Genomic DNA, 21,042 nt, shown 5'->3' on the forward strand with positions numbered 1-21,042 from the left:
AAACATCATTCAAAGTCCTAAAGCCGATGGAAGTTTGATTAAATGGAACATTGAGCTAGGAGAATCCAACATAAAGTATAAGCCATGAACGGAGATAAAAGCCCAGGCCTTGGCTGATTTTGTAGTTTAATGCACCATCCCCAACCAAGAAGTCGGGGGGGGGGGGGGGAGGGAGATACTGATGATACCGAACCTCAGGGCATAAAAGGAAAAGAAGATAATGAAGGAGCACAGAACAAGGACAAAGAATTCTAGATTCTTTATTTTGATGGCACATTAAAAACAAACTCAAGTGGAGCATGACTAGTTTTATAGAGCCCCGATGGATTCTTGATCGAATACGCTATGAAGTTAGATTTTTCAACTATAAATAATGAAGCAGAGTATGAAGCTCTGATAGCTGGCCTTGGCCTAGCAAGGACGTTGAGAGTCAAAAACTTGAAAGTTTCTGGAGGTTCGAAACTTGTGATTGAAAGGAATATGTCCTAAGTCCAATCATGTATGAGGATTTAGGAATAACTTTTATGTAATATGTTTTGATTTCATTGATATTAATAAAAGACTTGTTTTGTTTTTATTACGGGCTTTATCTATTTAAGTGTTTAAATAAGATATACCATAGTTTAGAGTAAAGCTTTTTATGGATTATGATGAGATCATAATAGTGAGACCTAAAAAGATGATAACTCTAAACTTAAATAGTTCCTGGTCATAGGATTACTAACTGGTAATTAATAATCCGCAAAGATCGGTACATACTATGCTTGCTTCATTATGAAGGATGTCTGTTCTCATAGACATTTGTGTGGTGACACTATAGCTAGTATGTAGGTGCTTATTATAGAATAAGTTCACTGAACATGACTCGCACAGCTGAACAACTGATGGAGTTCACTCACGTATCAGCAGTTGTTCGCTTAGTGATAGTTGTACAAGTATCCTTAGACTTGAGGTCATCATAGTCATCTTGTGTACACTGAACTATGCTTTGGTTTAGTTCTTAGTCTCCAGGGATAATTATTAGGGCTCTTCTGGGTATAGGAATTTGTACACGAAGATAGTGTATGATCAATAAAGGATCTACCCCTTCCAGTGAAGGAAGCGAATGTTCAAGGCTGATCCACTTATGCTAGTTCAGGAATCTCTGGCCAGAGTAAATGAAATTAGAAAGGAGTTTCTAATTTGCATAGAACTACGCATAGTAAATGGTAAACAAGTGATTGAATTAGATAGGCTTGACACGAGATCCATGCCTTGTATTTAATCGGGACATTGTAGGGTAGAAGGAGTTTATTGTACGGTAACTATTCACTGACAGGTTCTTGGTATTCTAAGCAGTGAATTCATATTATCCGGATAGTCGCGATATGTTGAGAAGCATCACTCACGATGTAGAATAAATGTGATTAATTAATTAATCATATTTAATAAATTAGAGAATTTATATAAATAATGATAAAATAGTTTTATTATTATTTATTTCTACTACCGGCTTAATATTGAACCTACAGGGTCACACCATACAAAGAGAATGATTTTTTGGTGGAGGAATTAATTAATAATGACTAATAATTATTTATTTGTGAAATAAATAATTAATTGGAAAATTTAATAATTGATTAAATGAAATTTATTTGATTATAAATTAATTAAGAAAAGTTCTTAATATTATTAATTAAGGATTTAATTTTTGGAAATTAAATCAAGAGAGAGAATTATTTCTAAAGTGTTTAGAAAAAGGATTAATGATTAAAAGGTGTTTTAATTATTAATGAGAATAATAAATGGGATAATAATATGTTAGATATATTTGATAATGTCATGGATAATATGTCTTATGTTTAGCTTTCAGATCTTGTGTGAACAGGATAGATCAGTACTTAACTGGTGATCAGTACTTATACTGGAAGTCAGGACTTAAGGATATCAGTACTTATATTATCAGGAGATAATCATCAGAAGATAGATATCAGAACTTAAGTGCTGAAGGACGATCAGATAAGGACAGTAGCTGATTAAAGGAAAGAAGATAGAGATAAAACATAAGAAGAGATATGCATGAAGAAGGAATTCCGTGAAGAATGGAATACTTGGAATAGAAGATATCTGATTGATATATTTTAGGAAGCAGAATTATATTCCATATCAATTAGCGATTATCTTGTAACTGTGTAGTATATAAACACAGGCATAGGGTTTACACTAGAAGTGTTATCATATTCGAGAAGATTATTCATTGTAACCCTAGCAGCTCTCGTGATATTTGTTCATCACTGAGAGGTAACAGTTTCATATTGTAACAGAGTTTATTGTTTCAATTAAGTTTGTTACTCAAGTTCTTTAAGTTCGATTTGAGTGTACTATACACTGTATTCACCCCCCTCTACAGTGTGTGTGTGACCTAACAATTGGTATCAGAGCCTATCTGTTAACTTACATACAGTTAAAGATCCAAACACAATCATGTCGGACACAGAAACTCCAACTAAGCCTACCAAAACTGAGGAACCACCAAAGACACAAATTCAGAGTCGGTATGAGACCATCAGAGTCCTCATACTGAGACCATCTGAATATCCCATATGAAAGGTAAGGATGACCATGTTCCTGGAAGCAACAGATCCAGAATACCTGGATAGAATCAAGGAAGGTCCTCACAAACCAACCAAACTCGCTGTTGCAGTTGCAGGTGAAGCAGCAACGACCGTACCAAAGGAGAAGAGTGATTATACTGCTGAGGACATAGCATCAATTGCTAAGGATGCTAAGGTACGACACTTACTGCATAGTGCCATTGACAATGTAATGTCAAACAGGGTAATCAACTGCAAGACTGCTAAGGAAATATGGGATGCTCTGGAAACAAGATGTCAGGGAACTGACACAATTAAGAAGAACAGAAAGACAATACTCACTCAAGAGTATAAACACTTTGACTCAAAGACTAATGAGTCATTGAATGATTTATATGATAGATTTGTCAAACTTTTGAATGATTTGTCATTGGTTGATAAAGAGTATAATCTTGAAGACTCAAACCTTAAGTTCCTGTTAGTTCTTCCTGAATACTGGGATTTGAAGGCAACGACAATAAGAGACAACTACAATCTTGATGAAACAACTCTTGACGAAATCTATGGAATGCTCAAGACACACGAGCTGGAGATGGAACAAAGAAGCAAGAGGAAAGGAGGAAAGTCAAGGACATTTGCTCTTAAGGCTGAAGAAGAATTCTCCAAAGCAGCTTCCTCAAAGAAAGACAAGGGTAAAGCTCTTTTCATAAAGTCTGATACTGAGTCATCAAGTTCTGAGAGTGATGATGACTCAGATTCTGAAAGCTTGCCTGAGACTGATGCTGATGAGGAGATGATGAAGCTGTGTGCTCTTATGGTGAAAGGAATCACAAAGATTGCATACAGGAAGTTCAGGAAGGGAAAGAAGGTTTCCAGGAAAAGCATAAGTTCTGATAAGAAGAATTTCAGAAGATCTGAAGGCAGAGGAGGAAAGTCTGACAGAGGAGATTACACCAATGTTAAATGCTATAACTGTGGTGAGAAAGGCCACATATCTCCTGACTGCAAGAAGGTAAAGGGTGACAAAGGCAAGGCTCTTGTCACAAAGCAGAAAAGCTGGACAGACACCTCAGACTCTGAAAGTGAAGAGAACTATGCATTAATGGCAAATGCTGATAAAGAAAGTGCTGAGAGCAGTTCTGAAGCTGCTGAAACAAAGGTACCTCAGACCACTTATGCTTTTCATACTGATGATATTAATGAGTTGAGAAGATATCTTAAAACCATGTTTTTTAGCTATAGAGATCAAACTTTAACATGTGAAAGATTAACTTCTGAAAATCTTGCATATAAGAAAAGAAATGATTTCTTAGAAAAAGAGTTAGTCATATTCCATCAAACTCAGAAGGATAGAGATGATGCTTTTTATGTTAGGGATGAAGTGCTAAAAATGAATGAATCTCTAAAAACTGAGTTAGAAAAGGAAAGAGAAATAATCAGGACTTGGACTAACTCTGGCAGAATAACTCAAAATTTGCTAAGTAGTGAAAATTGGAAAGAGGGCTTAGGTTATGGAGAAAATAAGAATGATAAAGGAACTGAAGAAATTAAGCCTGTTGTTAAGCAAAAGCCAAAGTTAAAACCTGTTAAGTTTGTAACTGTAAAGACTGATAATGAGAAATCAGAAGTTAAAGAGGAATTAACTTCTGACAAACTAAAACAGGAAAAGACAGCTGAAGTAAACATAGGCTTAATGACAAAGAAGCAGCTTAAGCATAAGCTGAAAGATGTCAAGAATGCAAATAAGGTAAAATCACCTAGGAAAAATAGGAATGGAAAGGAAGGTGTGAATAAAAGCAATGATTATAAATCTGTTCCTGATGCACCTAGGAAAACATGTCATAACTGTGGAAGTTCTAACCATCTGGCTTCTTTTTATAGGAAAAATAAGAATATTAACTCCTTACCTTCGAAATCAGGAGTTAAGAGTCAGTCAGTTAGATACAAACCACAAAATCCTTGTTTTCATTGTGGTAGTTTATGGCATTCCATTTATACTTGTAAGGAATATCATAGTCTGTACTATGATTATTATCAAATAAAACCTTCTTTGAAGAAAGTTTCCATTGTTCCTTCTAGTATAAATTCTGATTCAAAGTCTGATAATGTAATTTCTGATAAGAAATATGTTAACATAAACTCTGATGCTAAATCCGCTGCAAATGTTAACATACTTAATAAGACCAAAGGATCCAAGCAAGTCTGGGTCCTTAAAACTAATAATTAGTGGTCCTTATGATTGCAGGGCAACAGGAAAAATATTCTAGTTCTGGACAGTGGATGTTCAGGTCATATGACTGGAAATAAGGCCCTGCTATCAGACTTTGTGGAGAAAGCTGGCCCAAGTGTTTCTTATGGAGATGGCAACATTGGAAAAACATTGGGATATGGCAATATCAATCTTGGGAATGTCATCATTAAAGAAGTAGCTCTGGTCTCAGGACTTAAACACAACCTTCTGAGTATAAGTCAAATCTGTGACAGAGGTTATCATGTTGATTTCTTTGAAGAACACTGTGAAATTGTGAGTAAATCTAAAGGCAAAGTTGTTCTGAAAGGATATAGACGTGGTAACATTTATGAAGCTAAGCTTTCAACAAGTGCTGATGGCTCTGCAATCTGTCTGTTAAGTAGAGCATCAATTGAAGAAAGCTGGAATTGGCATAAGAAACTCTCTCATTTAAATTTTAACAATATAAATGAACTGGTCAAGAAAGATCTTGTGAGAGGATTGCCAAACACAGTATTTGCTCCTGATGGTCTTTGTGATTCATGTCAGAAAGCCAAACAAAGAAAATCTTCATTCAAGAGCAAGACTGGATCATCAATTCTTGAGCCTTATCATCTTATACATGTTGATCTATTTGGTCCAGTAAATGTCATGTCTATTGCAAAGAAGAAGTATGCGTTGGTCCTAGTGGATGAGTTCACCAGATACACATGGGTGTATTTCTTGCACACAAAAAGTGAAACTGCATCTATCTTGATTGATCATATCAAGCAGCTGGATAAAATGGTCAAAGATTCTGTATAAATTCTAAGGAGTGATAATGGCACTGAGTTCAAGAATCTGATAATGGAAGAGTTCTGCAAAAGCCATGGAATAAAGCAGGAATTTTCTGCTCCTGGAACTCCACAGCAAAATGGAGTTGTTGAAAGGAAGAATAGAACTCTCATTGAAGCTGCACGTACAATGCTTGAAGAAGCAAAGCTTCCAACCTATTTCTGGGTTGAAGCTGTGCAGACTGCTTGTTTTACTCAAAATGCAACACTCATTAACAAGCATGGAAAAACACCATATGAGATGGTGAAGAAAAAGAAGCCAAATCTGAAATATTTTCATGTATTTGGATGCAAATGTTTTGTTCTCAAGACTCATCCTGAACAGCTATCAAAGTTTGATCTAAAAGCTGATGAAGGAATCTTTGTTGGATATCCACTTTCCACAAAAGCCTTCAGAGTCTATAATTTGAGAACAAAAGTGGTCATGGAATCTATCAATATCTCTTTTGATGACAAGAAGATCACTAGTCTTAAAGATTTCGTTGATCATGATCAGCTGAGATTTGAAAATGAAGACTCATATTCTGATACTGAAAAACCTGACAGTCTAAGTCCTGATACTACAAACTCTGACGGATTAAACTCTGATGTTATTGAAACTGTGGTGACTACATTAAAGGAAGATGCACCTATGCAGGGGGAGCATACTCAAGATTCTACCACATCTCAAGAAACATCAGAACATCCATCTGGCTCTTCAAGTTCTGATTCGTCAAGTTCTGATAAGCCAAGTTCTGAAAGAGCTGACAATCTAAATACTGAAGAATCCAACTCAGAGAGCATTGTTTCAGGGGGAGCATCAGAAAATGAAAATGAAGATAGCATGGATCATGGGGGAGCATCCAGTTCTAGAGAAAACATTCCATCTGCAAGGAAGTGGACAAAATCACATACACCTGATTTGATAATTGGAAATCCTGATGCAGGTGTCAGAACTAGAACAGGTACTTCAAATGAGTGTCTATACAATTCTTTTCTCTCTCAGACTGAGCCAAAGAAAGTAGAAGAAGCTCTTCAAGATGCTGATTGGGTGCAAGCAATGCAGGAAGAGTTGAATGAATTTGAAAGAAACAAAGTCTGGACCCTAGTACCAAGACCAAAGAATAGATCTGTTGTTGGTACAAAGTGGGTATTCAGAAACAAAACTGATAGTGATGGCATAATTACAAGAAATAAGGCAAGGCTGGTTGCAAAAGGATATTCTCAACAGGAGGGAATTGATTATGATGAAACGTTTGCACCAGTTGCTAGGTTAGAAGCCATAAGGATATTTTTGGCTTATGCTGCTCACAAAAAGTTTACTGTCTTTCAAATGGATGTGAAAAGTGCTTTTCTCAATGGAGAATTGGAGGAAGAGGTATATGTTGAACAACCTCCAGGTTTTGTAGATACCAAACATTCAGATTATGTCTACAAGCTTGATAAAGCACTTTATGGACTTAAGCAAGCTCCTAGAGCATGGTATGAGACTTTAGCTCAGTTTCTTCTGGAAAGTGGATTCAACAGAGGGACAATAGACAAAACACTCTTCTACCTCAACCATGAAAAGGACTTACTTCTGGTCCAGATTTATGTTGATGATATCATTTTGGGATCTACAAATGACAAACTTTGTAAGAAGTTTGCCAAACTAATGCAGTCAAGATATCAGATGAGTATGATGGGGGAACTTAGCTATTTTCTGGGCCTTCAAGTCAAGCAGAATGAGGAAGGCACTTTTATTTATCATACCAAGTATACCAGAAACTTGCTAAAGAAATTTGGAATGCAAGATTGTTCTAGTGCATCCACTCTAATGGCCACTGCAACAAAACTGGATAAGGATACCGGTAAATCAGTAGATATTACTAACTACAGAGGTATGATTGGCTCTCTACTCTATCTAACTGCTAGTAGACCTGATATCATGTATGCTACCTGTCTTTGTGCAAGATTTCAAGCAGATCCAAGAGTACCTCACTTAACAGCTGTAAAAAGAATCTTTAAGTATCTTAAAGGAACAGCTGCTCTGGGATTATGGTATCCTAGAGAATCAGATTTTAAACTAATAGGTTACTCAGATGCAGATTTTGCAGGTTGCAAAATTGACAGGTTAAGCACAAGTGGAAGCTGCCAATTTCTTGGAGGCAGATTGGTTTCTTGGTATAACAAGAAACAAAAGTCAATTTCCACATCAACTGCAGAAGCAGAGTATATTGCTGCAGGAAGCTGTTGTGCACAGATTCTTTGGATGAAGAATCAGTTACTGGATTATGGGTTAACATATTTCAAAATCCCTATTTACTGTGATAATCAAAGTGCTATTGCTATGACAGGTAATCCAGTTCAACACTCAATGACAAAGCACATCAGCATCAGGTACCACTTCATCAGGAAACATGTGGATGAAGGTACAGTGGAATTGCATTTTGTTCCCACAGATCAACAGTTGGCAAATATCTTCACAAAACCATTATGTGAAGCTACTTTTACAAGATTGGTAAATGAACTTGGAATGGTTTCAGGTTCTTTCTTTAAATCTGCTTAGACTTGTTCTGTGTTATCAGACTTTATGCTCAGTATTTACAGAATTAATATCATTGTGTATTCTGTGCTTAATTGATAAATGTCTTTAAGTACTGACTGTTGTCTGATATATGTTTCTAAACTCTGATAAGTGATATGTTTGTTCCAGTACCTATTCAATCCTATGAGGATAACTGTGCTAGATACTGACCTAGTAATCTTCAATAAACAAATGACTCCATGGAAGAAGTAATTATTTCAATGGAAATCTTATGACACTAGCAAATTCTGATAACTGAGCTTAGTTAAGTTCACTTTGTATATCTTATTACTAAGTCACAAATTAGAATAATGCTACTCATCTGTTAAGTTCTGATACTAGTAAAACTGCTGAGTGCACTAAGTGCTGATAGACCTCTCTTATAAAAAGAAAAAGCAAAAAGATTAAAGAATAAAATCAGGTACTCCTTTGAGATCTAGAGTAAAAATGTGAAAGGAACGACCCAAGTGCATTGCTGGTATTAAGTAAATATGCATTAGAAAAGCAAAATATTTTCTTGGTGACTTTTCACACTCTATGATTACTGGAGAAATACTCTGATAATAGCATAAATTCTAATAAACAGTCGTGACTCACTTACACTGAGAAGCCACTGTAAAATAGAATTTCAAAAGATGCATAAAATGAGCACAAAACAGTTGAGGTGGACTCAAGCATGAACTCATTCATCAGTAGGTTTCAGGACAATGACGGATCTTTAGCAAAATTTTAGTTTTGCCTTATTTCTAAGATATACTGAAGTGAATCAGACTTTACTCTTTGTCTGTTTTTAGCTTAATGCACACACTAATCACTCCATCTGAATGATGAAAATTTCTGTGGTGGTCTATGTTATTTTAGATAAACAGTCATTGTGTCATTATTGCACAAATTCTGAGGACAAGTTCTGAGTAACACATTCTGATGATTAAGTTCTGACGTCCATAACTCAGAACGTGTATGAGTATTTACTAAGATGGGCATTCCTTTTTCGAGTTAAGAAATTATGTTCTGATGACTGTTAAGTTCTAGTATAGGTCTAAGTTCTGATTTCTCAGTCTCATCCTTTACTTGGCTTATCTGTGAATAAATTTTAATAACAGTCTCAGTTTGTACTCGCATATGTTGAAGTGGAAGATTAATAGTCACTATAATTAGGATTAATGGTTTTGTACTTGAACAGTTCACTGTTTCTTGTGTTTTGTGCGGTCTAGACCATGCTTCCTCTTTCCAATGACTGTTATTCTTTTTCAAAGTCTAGGGAGACGAGGTAGAATTAATTCTACCTGTCAGCATTAAATATCTTTGCGTCTCTTGGCATTCTTTTGCCTATATAAACAACCACTTCACATCAGTCTTTCCATCACATCCTTCTTCCACACTAATCCTCCTTCTTCTGTCAAGAACACAATGGTTCGATACAACATGTTTTTGAACACACAAACCTTCACAATGGAGCTTAGTTGTGCCGACTGGCGGCAGGAGTGGCATGTAACAGCCATTCCTGAGGAGATCTGGGACTCTGTCCCACAGGAGGTGCTAACTCACCTCCTATTCTTCTATATGGACTACCATCGCCATCTGGAGCGATTGGAGGAGGAACGGCTGGAAGCTATCCGTCAGCAAGAGCGAATCATACGACTCGCCATCTTGTTCGTCGAAGATAGGAAGAGAAAGAGGACTTAATCTCGTCTTCTTCCTGTTCTTCTTCATCCTCAGCTTTGTCAGGCTTCTTAGCTAGGACTAAAGCTATTGACGTTAGGATTAGAAGCTTAGGGAAAATCTTGTATAAGTATTAATGTAATTTCCATTTCATAAATGTATTGACTTGATATATTAATGAAAACTGTTTTTACTTCAAGATTGTGTCTCTGAGTTATTTTATCTTGTGTTGATAAATCCTGATTGATATTCTGATGACCATTTAAATTTTGTCTTTATTTAAGTTCTGATTCTTTGTCAGCACTTATTCATCGAAATTATCTCGGTCATTTTTAACTTGATTCATTTTCAGAATATTAATGTTGCAGTGAAAAATAATTCAATCAGTGCTAACGGTTTAAATTTTGAATTAAAACTGTGTCTCTTGATAAATGGAACGGTTTTTCCTTGAAACAAGACAACTGGGTAAGTAATCATTCCTGTTTTCTCGAGCCCAGCAACTATCCGTTATTACTGCATGTCTGACAGGTGTCCAACGGTAATATTTTTTTTATAAGTACAGCAGAGAGAAGATTTCTGTAATCTTTTTAATTTCTTCATCTTTTATCTCTCTTCTTACTTTTACTCTCCTTCACTTTACTTTTTCCGTTGTTTTCATACAGATATTATCTCAAACACCTAACAAGCATACTTAAATCTCAATTCTTTTTCACATGGCCCCAAAGGATTTAATCATTGATGGAGCAAAGTTTGTTCCAAACAACTTTGCTGCAATTCTTGATCATGCTGACGCTCCATTTGAATTGCACTTTGTGCAAGATCTTCTTGCACATAGTGAGGTTGGGTACGCCTTAACTCAGCCTGAATTATTTTCAAGTCAACAAGTTCTGCGGTTCTGGAGGACTGGAGTTTTTGATGATGGTGGAAAACGAGGCACTCCCAGTATTATCTTCCAAGTGGGTGATTCATCCTATGTAGTCACTCCTGGTACAGTACGAAGAGCATTACATCTTCCAGAAGATTGTACCTTCTCTATACCAGAGGAATCAGAACTTCGGGAGTTAATGGCTGAATTGGGATATGAAAAGAGTCTGACGAAACTTGGACAGTTAAAACGGGCTAATATCAGAAGAGAATGGAGTTTGTTCTTCGATTGCATCACCAAGGCTTTTGGCAACAAGTGTTCAAATTTTGATGCCATCCCAATTCTGAGTCAGCACATAGGGTATGCTATTATCCATCAAACTCATTTTGATTTTGCAACTGGAATAATTGGTTTTATTGGGGATAGGATGACAGAGGATAGAAATGTTGTTTACTTTGCTAGATTCTGTCAACTTATTTACACTTACTGTACTGCTGAACCCCAGTTAGTCAGCACTCAAACCCCACCTTTTAAGGTTACAAAAAGGTACTTTAATGACCTGGTAAATGCTGACACAAAGAAATCAATGGTGAGACCATTACAGATCCCTCAGTCTGTGAAACAGATTCTGGTAAATGCTGATCCTGCTACTTACAAATCTGTTTACTCAAATGTTCAATCAACTCACCATAACCAAAATCCATCAATCTCAGTACCTACCTCTCATTCTACTTAACCTACCCTCAGAACTTATCTCAAATCCTATCTCTCCACTTCACAGACTGCTCAACCTTCTTCTTCAGCACCTACTGTGAAGCCTACATCCTCTAAGCCAAAGAGAACAAAGACTGTTCCTCACACACCTCAAAAGAGGAGGAGAATTACTTTGAGAGATGAATCAGATTCTGAGGATCAGATTCCTTCTTCAGAACCTGTGGTAAATGAAGCTGAGAAGGCAACTTCTCAGAAGGATTCTGCAATTGGGGGTTTTAGGCTTCTCAAGAGGCTTAGACGTATGACGGTTCCTGAAACTCCCAAAGAATCCAAATCAACAAGGAAATACAAGAAACAGAGGGCACAAAGGCCAATTTCAGATGATGAGGAGGAAGCAGCTAAGGTAGGGGATCAGGAATCTCTGATCTCACAAGCCAAGAAATTTGCTCCAGTCACTTCTTCTCCATCAACTTCATCTCAGGAACATGTATCTGCCAAGGCTAGTTCACCTTCTGTGTCTCTTGTTGATCCGGGCACAAGTGCTGAAATTGATATTCAGAACCTGGTTGTGCCTGAAATACTTTTCTTAGAAGCTCCAACTGCAAATAATCCTTCCACAACACCTGTTACTGATGCTGTTCAAACTCCTGAGTTATCACTAACACCTTCTTTGCATCAAGATGCTGATGATCAGATTTTAGGTGAGCATCAGGATATGGTGGTTGATCAGAACTTAATATCAGATCAGCAATTAGAGGATGCTGAAGCCTCCATTGCTACTCACACTGTTGTCTTATCAGAAGATACTGATTCTCTAAGTTCTGATGCTACAAATATTGGAGATACTGGTGAGGCTGCTACAACTGTAGATGCTGATGAAGCAGGTCCTTCAGGACATACTCCTCAACAGACTCTTCCAAAGTCTGAACTGGTAAAAAAGTTTGTTATCGGGGATGCACCAGTACCTTGGAGTGAAACTCCTGCAGGTCAGGAGTGGACTAAGGAATGGAACTCAGTTTCCTGTATTCCAAATGCTTTACATCTTGCTGAGCACTTGACTAAAGCTGATGAAATGTTACATTCTAATGATTTTAAAAGCCAGCTTAGAGTCACTGCATTGAGTACTAAACATCTACAAGGTCTTCATTCTAACACTCATGCAGAGCTACACAAGATTCAGGAGAACTTTATCAAACAGGAACACGTTTGGAAAATTGATAAGAAAAAGTTCTTCCAACCTACCATTGACAGGGTTGCTTATATTAAGAAAACTCAAGAGAAGCAACAAGCTCAGATTGATCAAATTCTGACAAATCAAGCTTCTCAGCAATCACAACTTACTGAAATCCAGACCTTAGTGGAACTACTTATCTCTCTTTTATTACCTGCTGATGCCAAAAAGGGGGAGAAGGTAATTAAGTCCAAATGCAAAACCAACAAGACACTGCAAGGAAAGGATGATGGAAAAGATGACCAAGGAAACTCTGGAATGGGTAGTGGTCAAAGTCAAGGTAGAAGATTTACATCAAGACAAGATAGTCACAGAATAAGTTCTGATACTGGGAAAAGAATAAGTTCTGCTGCTGGTACAAGGATAAGTTCAAATGAACTTCTAGATCTTGATGAGGAAATGTCAAGACAGTTATTTCTTCAAGAAAATCCAGGGATGGACTTGGAAAATTTAAAGGAAGAAGAAGCCAGACTTAAATCAGAGAAAGTCACATCTAAATCTGAAGCTTCTGGTAAAAAGTTACTTCCAAAACCTAAAGGCATTGTGATCAAAGAAAGGGTACATACTGAAGAAACTTTGGCTAGATCACAACCACAGATAGATCCAAGATCCAAGGGTAAAGAAAAGGTTGGTGAACCTATCAAGCCTTATATACCTCCTGAGGAAGAAGAAATTACTGATGGAAAAGATGATCTTGTTCTGACTTCAAGAAAAGTTCTTAAAACAATCTCTGACATGGCTCAAGTTGTTCAGAGTCAAGGCATTGTGAGTTCTGATATTCAGAAGAAGCAAGTAACCTCTGACAGTGCTCAAGTTAACTTGATATCAGAAAATAGATCTAAAACACTCCTACCAGGATTCACTAAAACAAAACAGACTCAATCTTTGAAGACTACTCCAAGTGGTTTTGAAGCAAGAGTAGTTACTGGAAAGGAAGTTAGAGATAAAACTGGATTGGGAAGTGCAGATGAAAGAAGAGTACACAACACTACCGCTGATCCAACTTCTTTGAGTGAACCAGGTATTGGAGCAACTCCTGAGAGATTGAATCAACTAGAATCTATACAGATGGTTTACCATACCTACTTGAAAGAATACATCATGTTGTATTTCATGACAGATGGTAGGGTTTATCATATAAGACAAAATGCCATTCCTTTGAAGTATTTTGAAGAATTGGAGCATGTACTTTTCTTACTTCAAGTGGATGACAGAATAACAGAGACTGCTGCAAACTACTTAAAAGAACAGATTTAGAGACATAAAAGGCTTTATTCTGTTAAGTCTGACAGCAGATATGTTCCAAAGTACAGAGATCATAATGGGGATATTGTTGATATGAAGCCTAATACTGTACAGATCAGAACGTATCTTGGTATTAAGGGACTTGAATTCAATCTTGAATCTGACAAAGCTTATGTCATAAGACTAGACCAGGAGTTAAGGAAAGCAAAGATTAATGATCTCAGAGCTGCAATCTTTCAAACTGGTGAAGATACTGCAGAGCTTAAAGATGTTAAAAGGAGAATGATTGATGAACTAAGATATGCTGAGAAATGTTTGTTGAAGAACTATCTCAGAACAACTCCTGACATCAGAGAGATCAGAAAATGAAGAAGCCAAGTCGAAGATCTACAACTGTTTAAATTCTGATGTTTATACAGATTGAAGTTGTTATCAGAAGTTAAAATTGGTAAAACTTTAAGGACTGTTATCTAGTCTATTTCTCATGCATTTGTACTTAATGTTTTTGACATCATCAAATATCTATTTAACTTGTATATTTTGTTAATTTACAAGTTGGGGGAGATTGTTAGATATATTTGATAATGTCATGGCTAATATGTCTTATGTTTAGCTTTCAGATCTTGTGTGAACAGGATAGATCAGTACTTAACTGGTGATCAGTACTTATACTGGAAGTCAGGACTTAAGGATATCAGTACTTATATTATCAGGAGATAATCATCAGAAGATAGATATCAGAACTTAAGTGCTGAAGGACGATCAGATAAGGACAGTAGCTGATTAAAGGAAAGAAGATAGAGATAAAACATAAGAAGAGATATGCATGAAGAAGGAATTCCGTGAAGAATGGAATACTTGGAATAGAAGATATCTGATTGATATATTTTAGGAAGCAGAATTATATTCCATATCAATTAGCGATTATCTTGTAACTGTGTAGTATATAAACACAGGCATAGGGTTTATACTAGAAGTGTTATCATATTCGAGAAGATTATTCATTATAACCCTAGCAGCTCTCGTGATATTTGTTCATCACTGAGAGGTAACAGTTTCATATTGTAACAGAGTTTATTGTTTCAATTAAGTTTGTTACTCAAGTTATTTAAGTTTGATTTGAGTGTACTATACACTGTATTCACCCCCCTCTACAGTGTGTATGTGACCTAACATAATAATAATATTTATGGGAAAATTTTAGCTAAAAATTTTGCCTATAAATACACTATTATAGACCCTATTTTATTCGAACCCACATAAAACCCGAAAACCCAAAAAGTTTGGAAAACCCAATTCTCTCCACCTCCTTCTTCCTCCTTAACATCATTTTCTTGGTGGATACCGGTGGAGTGCTTCACACTTGAGGAGCAACTGCTAAGGATCTCTGATCGTTGTCTCCGAATTATTTTAAAAGGTTAAATTCGATCTCTCGAATTTTTATTCACGATTTATATATTTTTATTTGGATTTTGTATGTGTAAAAGTGTTTTTCCACGCCCCGCTGCGTTAAAAATCCAACATTGGTATCAGAGCATAGGTTGTATGCATATAGATCTGTGGTAAAAATTTCAGAATTTTATATGCTTGTATGAATTAATTATGATTTTTACAAGTTATATCATGAATTAATTTTGTCTGATGAGAAATCGTTTCTCAGAATAATTTTGAATGTTGATCTGGGTTCTACATGTGTTGTAGATCGTCTGGGTATTTTTTGTTGGATTTTTAATGTAGCGGGGTCATGACAAAACACTTTTACACATACAAAATCCAAATAAAAGCATATAAATCGTGAATAAAAATTCGAGGGATCGAATCTAACCTTTAAAAATAATTCGGAGACAACGATCAGAGATCCTTAGCAGTTGCTCCTCAACTGTGAAGCACTCCACCGGTATCCACCAAGAAAACGACTTTTAGGAGGAGGAGGAGGTGGAGAGAATTTGGTTTTCTGAAACTTTTGGGTTTCTGGGGTTAGAATAAAATTAGGGTCTATAATAGTGTATTTATAGGCAAAATTTTTCTGCTGAAATTTTCCCATAAATATTATTATTATTATCCCATTTATTATTCTCATTAATAATTAAAACACTTTTTAATCATTAATCCTTTTTCTAAACACTTTAGAAATAATTCTCTCTCTTGATTTAATTTCCAAAAATTAAATTCTTAATTAATAATATTAAGAACTTTTCTTAATTAATTTATAATCAATTAAATCTCATTTAATCAATTATTAAATTTGCCAATTAATTATTTATTTTACAAATAAATAATTATTAGCCATTATTAATTAATTCCTCCACCATAAAATCATTCTCTTTTTATGGTGTGACCCTGTAGGTTCAATATTAAGCCGGTAGTAGAAATAAATAATAATAAAACTATTTTATCATTATTTATATAAATTCTCTAATTTATTAAATATGATTAAATAATTAATCACATTTATTCTACATCGTGAGTGATGCTTCTCAACATATCGCGACTATCCGGATAATATGAATTCACTGCTTAGAATACCAAGAACCTGTCAGTGAATAGTTACCGTACAATAAACTTCTTCTACCCTACAATGTCCCGATTAAATACAAGGCATGGATCTCGTGTCAAGCCTATCTAATTCAATCACTTTGCTTACCATTTACTATGCGTAGTTCTATGCAAATTAGAAACTCCTTTCTAATTTCATTTACTCTGGCCAGAGATTCCTGAACTAGCATAAGTGGATCAGCCTTGAACATTCGCTTCCTTCACTGGAAGGGGTAGATCCTTTATTGATCATACACTATCTTCGTGTACAAATTCCTATACCCAGAAGAACCCTAATAATTGTTCCTGGAGACTAAGAACTAAACCAAAGCATAGTTTAGTGTACACAAGATGACTATGATGACCTCAAGTCTAAGGATACTTGTACAACTATCACTAAGCGAACAACTGCTGACACGTGAGTGAACTCCATCAGTTGTTCAGCTGGGCGAGTCATGTTCAGTGAACTTATTCCATAATAAGCACCTACATACTAGCTATAGTGTCACCACACAAATGTCTATGAGAACAGACATCCTTCATAATGAAGCAAGCATAGTATGTACCAATCTTTGCGGATTATTAATTACCAGTTAGTAATCCTATGATCAGGAACAATTTAAGTTTAGAGTTATCATCTTTTTAGGTCTCACTATTATGATCTCATCATAATCCATAAAAGCTTTACTCTAAACTATGGTATATCTTATTTAAACACTTAAATAGATAAAGCCCGTAATAAAAACAAAACAAGTCTTTTATTAATATCAATGAAATCAAAACAGATTACATAAAAGTTATTCCTAAATCCTTATACATGATTGGACTTAGGACATATTCCTTTCAATCTCCCACTTGTACTAAAGCCAATCACTCTGGTATCTAATACCCATCTCATCTTTATGACGATCAAAGTGACTTTCAAAAAGTAGCTTTGTGAGTGGGTCTGCTATGTTGTTATGTGTGTCAACTATAATTCAATACAATACAAGAAATGTTACCCGCGCTCCCACTAACCCTTTTGTAGACGCATGGTTCATCTTCGTTTTTGATAAAATCAAACTCTTTGATTGTCTCATCAAAATGTATGTTCCATCTACGAGAAGCTTGCTTTAAACCACATTAATCGCAAGCAAAATCCGAACTGATTTTAACAGGGCTACATGTAAAAGTTTCATCAAAGTCAATCCATTGCCTTTGTTTGAATCCTTTTCCCAAAAGCCTGGCCTTATAGGTCTCCACCTAGCCATCTACTATAATCTATCTTTTGTATACCGTATACATAGATTCTATTCTGGATTTCATGGCACTATGCCATTTCTTCTGAGTCAACACTACTCATAGCCTCATTATAGGTCACAGGGTCGTCATCATCAAATGATTGACAACTCATTGTCATTCTCAATGACAAGGCCATATTACCTCTCAGGTTGGCGAGACACTCTCCCTGACCTATGAATGGGCTGTTCCACAAAAGGTTGTTTAGTCAGAACAGGTGTTTCCACTCGATCTGTAGTAGTTTGTGCTTCTTGAACTTCATTAAGTTCAATTTTGCTCCCACTGTTTCCTTCAAGGATAAACTCCTTTTCCAGAAGGTAGCATATCTGGAGACAAACACCCGATGATCGGTGCAAAAGTAATACCCTAAAGTCTCTTTAGGATATCCCACAAAACTAAATTTTACGGATCGATATTCCAGCTTATCTGGGTCAACTTACATAAGCTGGACATCCCCAAATCTTAACGTGTTTAAGACTCGGTTTCCTTTCTTTCCATATCTCATACGGAGTTTGAGGAACAGATTTGGAAAGCACCTTATTCAGTAAATATGCTGAGGTTTCCAATGCATAACCCCATAGGAATACTGGAAGATTTGCATAGCTCATCATGGACGAAACTATGTCTAACAAAGTTCGATTTCTCCTTTCAGATACCAATCTGGAGGAGTCCACTGGGAGACTATACCATTTACTTTGAGATAATCTAGAAACGCTCCGTTAAAGTATTCACCACCTCGATCTAATCGAAGAGTTATAATACTATGTTTGGTTGTTTCTCCACTTCATACTTATATTCTTTGAACTTTTCAAAGGACTCAGACTTGTGTTTCATCAAACACATATCCGAATCCAGATCTATCATCTATGAAAGTAATGAAGTATGAAAATCCACCCATGGCTTGCATAGACATTGGTCCACATACATCTGTGTGTACCATTCCTAGCAAATTTGCAGCCCTCTCTCCATGTCCACTAAATGGAGACTGCAGTGCCACTATAAAGTGAGATTTTCATCATCCCTTTTCTTTTATTTGTTTGTTCAATCTGAAGTAAATTATGTCACATATATACAGACCATTATCTAAAGCACCAAGTCCATAAAGAATATTATCTCAAAGAATAGAACATTCATTATTCTCAATAATAAATGAAAAATCCAGCCAAGTCTAACATGGGAATAATATTCCTCACAATCGAGGGAACAAAATAACAATTATTTCAAACAATAGTCTTGCCCGTAGGCATATGTAAATGAAATGATTCTACATCTTCAGCAGCAACTCTTGCTCCATTTCCATCAAGTAGAATCACCTCCTCTTCCTCAATAGTCCTACTTCTCCTTGGTCCCTGCAACAAATTGCAGATTTGAGAACCACAGGCGGTATCTAATACCCAAGTAGAAATGACATATTCCACTTCTATCATAAATATACCTGAATCAGAAGCGGTAGTCTCACTACCCTTCTTCTTCAATTCTGCAAGGTAAACCTTGCAGTTCCTCTTCCAGTGCCCCACCTTGTTACAGTGAAAGCAAACAACTTTGCTCTCAGGGTCTTCAGTTTTTGGTGGAACCGGCATTTTCTCACCTACTTTCTTCTTCTTGGAAGAGTTCCTCTTCCTTTTCTTAGGATTGGAACCTTCACCAATTAGAAGAACAGAACTCTTCTTAGGGGAAAAATTCGATTCCGCAGTCTTCAACATGTTGTGGAGTTCAGGCAGGCTGACATCCAACTTATTCATGTGAAAGTTCACAACAAACTGCGAGAACGAACTCGGAAGCGATTGCAAGACCAAGTCTTGGCTCAGCTCCCCATCCATGGCAAAACCAAGTTGTCCAAGACGTTCAATCAAATTGATCATCTTAAGTACATGGTCATTCACAGATGATCCCTCAGACATCCTACAACCGAACAACTCCTTCGATATCTCATATCGAGCTGTCCTCCCTGCCACATCATACAACTTTTGTAGATGCATGAGGATAGTGTGAGCATCCATATGCTCATGTTGCTTCTGTAGCTCAATGTTCATGGAAGCTAGCATGATGCATTGAGCAACATTTGCATCATCTATCCACTTACGATACACAACATGTTCATCATTATGTGCATCACTAGCAGGTTCAGTAGGCTTAGGTGAGTCAATCACGTATTCCAGCTTCTTAATCCTGAGAACAATTCTCAAGTTTCGAAGCCAGTCAGCATAATTAGGACCAGTCAATTTGTGAGCATCTAGTATGCTCCTGAGTGATAGTGCAGAAGACATAACGTACAAAGTAAATCTGTAAATGATAAACACATAACAACACTTAGCAAATATTCGATTTCATTTTAAAACACTATATGAATCGGGTCTTTATTCATAAGTGGCTCCCACTAGTTTATCTAATTTATTCAACCCTCTATGTGAAAAATTAAGCATTCATAATGCTAGTGGGAATATGGATCCTACATTCCATTACACAACCCCGGATGTGACACGAAACGCCATGTAATGTTCAATAGGCAGACAACTCTTGTCAATTACATCTCATGTTATTCCCTAATCAAACTTTAGCCTCTTGAATAATTGAGTCACGGCTGTGGCACGCCAAACTCAATATTCTAAGTCAAGTCAACCCAACATTCCGTACAAATGAATCAGTCCCCAAAGGCCCACGGCTGTGGCACGTAACGACCTTTAGATTCTTATTCAATGTACACATCTCTATGTAATAGACAAGTATTCTTATTTCGAAATCAAAGCCCTCGGTTGTGGCATGAAACGACAATGATCAAAAATAAGAACTACTTTCTATCATGTTGGAAGGCTATGACCGACACAAGCCCGTTGTGTCATTGGCCAATTACTACTTGATATTATTTAATTTTAGAGGGATTATATTAAATTACAATCATAATCATATTATAAAGAGATTCTTCCTTTTAAATTAAATATTTCAAATCAATAATCAATAATCAGACGATTCCCAGATCGGGTGGAGCATTGTCCAAGAGGCGTCACTTAATAACCCTTTCTTACAGATAGAAATCTGTTGTTGACAGAATCATCCTTTCTCTCATATCGAAAATTCATATCAATTACGTGTTTCACAAACACAAAGATCTCATGATTGTATTCATAATATTATTATTAAGGTTATGAAACAATTTCACTATACTAGGGTTGTCTAACAAACGCCTTATGTTCATTCAAGTTCACCTAAATCTATCATCGCATGATAAACTAAGCTATATCACATATATAAACATGAATAACATCAGGTAGGCATGTTACATCATCTAGCACAATTTCTAAGTAATATAAATCTCTATGTATCACATGAAGTA

The sequence above is a fragment of the Apium graveolens genome, chromosome 1 (genome assembly GCF_009905375.1).
Source record: "Apium graveolens cultivar Ventura chromosome 1, ASM990537v1, whole genome shotgun sequence".
NCBI classification, from domain to species: Eukaryota; Viridiplantae; Streptophyta; class Magnoliopsida; order Apiales; family Apiaceae; genus Apium; species Apium graveolens.